The following is a 6638-nucleotide window of genomic DNA, read 5'->3' as shown; positions in this document are numbered from 1 at the left end:
GCTGCCCCCCACCCCCGTCGGTTCTGGGAAGCGACAAAGAGGAGGAGGAGGAGGAGGAGGAAGCCGAGCGACAACGGGCCGGCGATGTTACCCAGTGGCGAACCAGAGGAGGAGGAGGAGGACGGGGGGGGGCCTTGTCGCCCGGCCGCTCGTGCGCCCGCGCACTCTAAAGAACGGCTAAGCTCACACCCCCTCACCGCAGGGGGGGGGAGAGCAGCTCTTTTTGCGCATGCGCTCCGTAAGCTCGCTTCTGCGCACAAGCTGGAGCGAGGGTGCGTGGAATTTTTTTTTTTCCGTGATGAGTTTTCTCTCAATTCCCTCCCTCCCCCCCCTCACTTTAAAGAGGAGGATTCATTTTTCATGTTGGGATGAAATATTGGGGTTTAACAGGAAGGGCTCACGTGTTCCTTGTATTTTTGACAGAGTGGGTGAGTGACGTGATAGGTTAGGAGCCAACACGGTTTAGCCCTTTGTTTAAAATGAGCGATTATTTGGGATTGTCAGCCCAAGCAAACAAATAAGAAAAAAAGAGGGAGTATCCATGCTTATTTCACAAATCTTAATAATAAAGATAAACTTTCCAGGAACCCACTGCTTAGTCATTCAATCATCTGCTTCTGTGATTCTAAGGGGGAAAAAAATAACTGGACAATAACTGAAAAACAATTCCCCTGAAGTTTGACGTAGTTTTTGTGGAATAGTTCAGTAGTTCATACAGAAAATTGCATTTTAGGACTGCCTGGAAATAAATCGGATGTCCAAGAGGACTTGCATAATTGCAGGCTTTTAAAGGATGAAAGGATAAAAGATTGTTTGCTGTACTGAATGTTTTCATACAAAGGAAGAAACAAAGCAATAATTGGAAGTGTTCTGGTTTATACACTAGATTATATCAGAGTTTAACATATAAATGCAAGATAAGTTTGCTCAGGAAAGATACCACCTTGATCTATTTCTCTGAAATAACTTTAGGAATAGCTTGTGGAGACATTCTGTCGTATACAAGTAGTCCTTGATTTACAACCATTCATTTAATGACCATTCAAGGTTACAGCGAAACTGAAAAAGTGACATGACTGTTTTTCACACTTACGACATTGCAGCACCCCCATGGTCACGTGATCAAAAGTCAGACACTTGGCAACTGGCTCACATTTATGATGGTTTCAGATCACCTTTTGAGACCTGACAAGCAAAATTCAAGCCAGATTCGCTTTACAACTGTGTACTAACTTAACAACTGTGGTGATTCACTTGACAAGTATGGCAAGGAAAATCGTAAAATGGGGCAAAACTCACTTAACCGCCTCGCTTAGCAACATAAATGTTAAACTTCGCTTGTCAGAAGGTCTCAAAAGTGATCACATGACCCTGTAACCATCTTAAATACATATGAGTTTCTGAATTTTGATAATGTGACCACAGGGATGCTCTGATGGTCGCAAGTGTTAAATAATTAATTGGTAAAAGTATTTCCTTTTATAACTTATCATAGTATAAAGCACTGCTGCAGCATTATGATTAATAAAGGCAGATTTAGTGTGAAGATTGAATAAAAAGAAATGCCTCCACTGGTATAGGTCAGTAACAAATGGCAATACTGATGTATTGGAACTTCTGGTGTATTCAATAGCATCTGTTCTTTTATTTCAGTTGCCATGAAATTGCTGTGAGAAAAGGTTGTGTTGCTATTGTTCATGAAATGGAAGTCTGCAGTGAATACTCAATCGTGTGCTTTAAACAAAGGGCCGTGATTGGATTTTTGACTGCCAAAGGAGTCCAATTGAAATTCATTACCTTATGCAGGTTGTTTATGGTGATGACTGTATTGATATTATGCATCTCTGGCAGGGGTGCTATTCAGCAGGTTCTAACAGGTTCTGGAGAACCGATAGAGGAAATTTTGAGTAGTTCGGAGAACCGGCAAATATCACCTCTGGCTGCCCCCAGAGTGGGATGGGAATGGAGATTTTGCAATCTCCTTCCCCTGCCACACACACCAAGCCACGCCCACAGAACCAGTAGTAAAAAAAATTGAATTCCACCACTGATCTCTGGGCTAAAAAATGTAAAGATGATAAACCAGGAGGAGTTGATTTGAATGATAAAGAATGAAGGGGACAATCAGTAATTGTAACCAAGGAGCTTCACATGAGAAGGTTGATGAACTGATCAAGAACTCTCAGCAGATCACTCAAAGGGAAGTTGCTGTATTTGATCAAAAACTTTACAAGAATGTGTGGATCAGGTTGTTGAAATAACTGAAGGTTTATGCAACATGAGCTCGTTGTAAATTAGAGATGCAATTCTGGAGCCAACCAGAAGTCCGGTTCCCCACACCATAGTGTCTCCTCCTAGCACAGCATCCTTTTTCCTCTACCTATCCTAATTGAAAGCCCTATCAATTGTGGAGCTGACTAGTGACAGGGAGCCACAGCAGAGGGATGAAAGAGCCACATGCGGCTTCAGAGCCGGAGGTTGCTGACCCCTGCCCTATACTATAAATGCATCTGAAGGTTTCTCAAACCTGGTTATACCATCAGGCCTGGGGTCCCAGAGTAAATTACTAAGGTAATTCCAGTACAGATAGTCCTCAACTTACAACAGTTCATTTACTGACCATTCAAAGTTAACAATGGCACTGAAAAAAGTGACTTACGGCCATTTTTCACACTTAGGACCTTTGCAGCATCCCATGATCATGTGATCAAAATTCAGCTGCTTGGCAACTGGTTTATACTTATGATAGTTGTAGTGTTCCAATATCATGTGATCCCCTTTTGCAATCTTCTGACAAGCAAAGTCCATGGGGGAGCTAGATTCACTTAACACTTAACAACAGATGACTAATTTATCAGCTGCAGTGATTCATTTAACAACTGTGGCAAGAAAGGTTGTAAAATGTGGCAAAACTCACTTAACAAATGTCTCACTTAATAACAGAAATTTTGGCCACAATTGTAGATATAAATCAAGGACTACCTGTATTATTAACATGTGTTTACACAATATTCCTTTTTTGTCTTGTTTTTAATAATTAATAATAATTGATTAATATTTATTAATTCACTGTGTTTTGCTTTCTTGTGTACCATCCAGAGTCACTTGTGAAATGGACGGCTATATAAATTTGACAGATAAATAAATATGCTAACACTTCTGGTCACTATAGCATTTAAATGTTATATAAGCAATTAGCAATTACTAAGTGAATGTGACATGTTCAAAAGGCCAGTTTCTGAAAGCGAAACAGACAGGGTAAGAAAACAATATATTTCCACATAACATTTTCATAAACTTAAAAAATGCTGCATTTATTATCTAGTTTAGGTAACTTCCACCGACTACCATCTGACCCCTATCACATTTGATTATCAGAACAACTAAAGGAAAAAGCACAAGGAATTAGCAAATACTCAAATTTAACATTTCAGTTAGGGAAATTTCCCTGTCTCCCTTAATAATTACCAGTAATCATGAAAATATGTTTAGTTTAGACAGTTGTACTATGTTACAAAGTTCATGTTGCAAGCCAAGATTCTCATGAAGTTGTCACTCCCTATAAATAGATCACATTTTCTGAAATCGGTGTTTCTTCTCGTCAGCAATTTGTTATTTGTTATTGCGAGAGCACTACTTTGCATCATTCAGCAGAGAAGCTTTCTCAAACATGATATCCTTCAGATTCATTAAGATCTCTGATTACTGTTTTCCTAATTGGCAACATGCAAAGAAATGGGATTACTGATACAAACTTCACTGCCCAGTATGGTAAATTTCTCCCCTCACACTCCCTATGGGTGCTTGTTCTTCATACAAAACGGAAAAACTACTTGCACTTTCTCTCTGCACTCCACTGAAATGCAACCCAGAAACCTGCAACAGTCTCTATCATGAGGACCAAAATCCTGCACTAGTTATTAACAACAACAACAATCCCAATTAAATTTCTTCTAGCAGATAAGTCTTAAAATAGTGAATGTCAATTATCTACTCTAATTAAATAAAAAAAAATCAAAATATGGTAAATACTTCTCTAGAATATTTGGATTCATGTGAGTTATCAAGAAAGGTGTGGGATCCAATATGCAAAAGCAGAGACAGATTTGAAAATAAAACAAATTAGACACCATAAAAGTACTGTGAGAGCTCCTGACTTCTAAGAAAAATCAGATGTGAATGTAATGACGATTGTTTCCGTTTCATCTTCCCGCTTTGCAATGTTCAACCTGTATGTTTGTAAATAAATACAAATATTGACTTTTTAGGAATGGACCTTCCAAAGGAAGTCATTTAAGATAAACGCTGGACTATTGACCTTCACTTCCTAGGAAAGTACGATATGTACTGATGGCTTTTTTGGACTTTCAGTGAATGGACATAGGTAGAAACTTGCCACAATGCTTAAATTCTGTCATAAATTAATTTGTATTTTAAGTTGTTGCCAATGTCTTTATTATATTAAAAAAAAAAAAAAAACCCAAAGCATTAGATCTTTCTTCTTCTTGACAGGATTTCTTTTTGGGAATTCTTGAAAGGACTCATCTCAACTAAGATCTCACTAGCACCATCAGAAGACTTCAGTGTCTTGAATGTTTGAGTCACCATTTTCTGTTTCTTCCTCCAGGGACTCTTTGAGATTGGACAACCAGAGTGCCTATGACACTCCAAATGTGAGTGGTATCAAAGATTTAAATAGTGCCATGGTGACACTTGTTTATATTTTTAGTCTTTGGTATCAATCTATAACACTGAATAGGTTTTTTTCTTTTTCTCCCTGCTTTTACATGGTCATAACTTGTACATTATTTTAAAATAAATAACCAGGAAGTTCAAAACGGAGTATTAGCTTAAAAAGTTGACCTTCACTGCATCATTGCCTAAGATGTATACAGACAAACACTGGTGGTTCGTCTGCATATATGACTCATGGAAATTTTAGGAGAGAAAGGTCATATGATTTACAGTAGGTTTGGTAGGCCACCACTCTCCTCCAAGGCATTTCGTGCCAAGGTTTCTGTATACATACAGAACTGAGTGCCAACATCTAACATCACAAGATCAATGAAGCAAGCTGGAAAACAAAACTGGTGGTTTGATCTGGTAGCCTATCAAATGACAATCTTTACAAGCAGATTATCATGGACCTGTGCATAAATTATACAAAATCTCATCACAGACATTCATTTATTTAGGTTAGAACATTGGCATGCTTAAATTCTGAAGTCAAGTCTTGATGGATAATGGATAATTTTAAGGCAAGAGGATTAGGTATCAAACTAGTTCTGTGTATGTTCCATACATGCAATGCTATCTTTACAGGCAGCACAACATGATGGGAATGAGAAGTTGAGTCCTGCAGAGTACCCTTTCATAAGCAGGGTTCCTTTTCACCCATATAAAGGGCCTTTTGAATCCAAACCAATATTTTTAAGGCATGGTATTTGTCTGCCCTCTTTCCAATCCATGTAGCTGGCAATAGTTAGGGAATTGACAAAGTGGCTATTGCATGTGGTCACTAGTCAAAAATGTGTCTGCAAGAAAACAAGCAAGCTCAGAGAGCACCACGGACACCCCTCCCCTTGCTGCAAAATAAATACTGCCCACTAAATGGTCAGGAACTTTTAGAACCTTAGAATGGAAGCAGAATTACACCAATAAGAGCAGGAGCTCAGCATGGTTTACTACGTTAACTGGCAATAGTTTGCCAGAATTCACGGTGTGGTGAGAAGAGTAAGATGCCAAGGATTTCTCCAGGGATTTTCTGCATACTAAGTACATAATCTATCTCTAAGCTATATTTCCCATCCCATCCCATTTAAAATCTCAATACTGTACTATATAGTGTTTAGTCTACATAGTTTGAACAACTGTGTGAACCACACAAGTGGAAAGCATGAGAAGAAAAAAATGGAAGTGATGCTTGTAAATGTGCTCATATGAAGTATGACAGCTCCAGACAAAGCAAGCATGAAAGCAATTGCTTTCCTCCTCTCAGCCCATCGTAATGGAAATATCTGCAGCACCATACAGGACCAGATAATTGGTAAAGTAAAGGAGCAGGGGGAGGAAGAGAGAGGGAGTTGGGGAAGAGAGAGAGAGAAAAAAATGAGTAAAACTTCACTGTCTTGCTGTATTTTCTGTGCGATGATTAACGCCTTAAGATTTATTTATTTTTTTGAAATTCATTAAAGATTGTTGTAAAAAAGCACTTTAACAATGGAAAGAAATTGGATAGAATTTTGTTCTGAATTTTGTTTGAAGTCTGAAAAGCTTAGATGGAAAAATACTATGAAGGAGGATAACAGCATATGGACTGAAGAGTTCCAACAATGGATTTCTATGTTCCTTTCTTAATAGCCTTGCTTTCTCAGTTGCTAGCTAAACAAGCTCCTACAATAAAACATCTGTGGCTGTAGGATAAAATCTGTTGTCTTATGTCTTGCCTTATATGGATGGCTGCATTGGAAAACAATGACCCAGGCAAGCTTCTTCAAGTCACAGATGTTTCCAAAATTGGGGGAAAGAAGGAAAATAAGCCAGGTGGTCTACTCCATATTGGTGTTCATTACTTGAACTCAAACCTGGGTGGGCCTTTCCCCAACTGCAGCTAACCACAGTATCAAGATATCCTGGCA

At 38.7% G+C, this 6638-nt stretch overlaps 1 protein-coding gene across 1 annotated transcript in view; it reads right to left on the bottom strand.

Moving 5' to 3' along the window:
- SEC14L1 (SEC14 like lipid binding 1) overlaps positions 1-254 on the bottom strand; it is a 35087-nt gene extending 34833 nt beyond the window's left edge. The window contains exon 1 of the mRNA XM_034408540.3: positions 1-254. This exon is cut by the window's left edge and continues 96 nt beyond it. The gene's annotated coding sequence lies outside the window, so the exon portion shown is untranslated.
- Positions 255-6638: the final 6384 nt, after the last annotated feature.

Source organism: Pantherophis guttatus, chromosome 2 (genome assembly GCF_059756535.1).
Source record: "Pantherophis guttatus breed Tessera chromosome 2, ASM5975653v1, whole genome shotgun sequence".
Lineage (NCBI taxonomy): Eukaryota > Metazoa > Chordata > Lepidosauria > Squamata > Colubridae > Pantherophis > Pantherophis guttatus.
The sequence above is the reverse complement of the archived record's forward strand: the minus strand, read 5'-3'. Positions and strand labels throughout refer to the sequence as shown.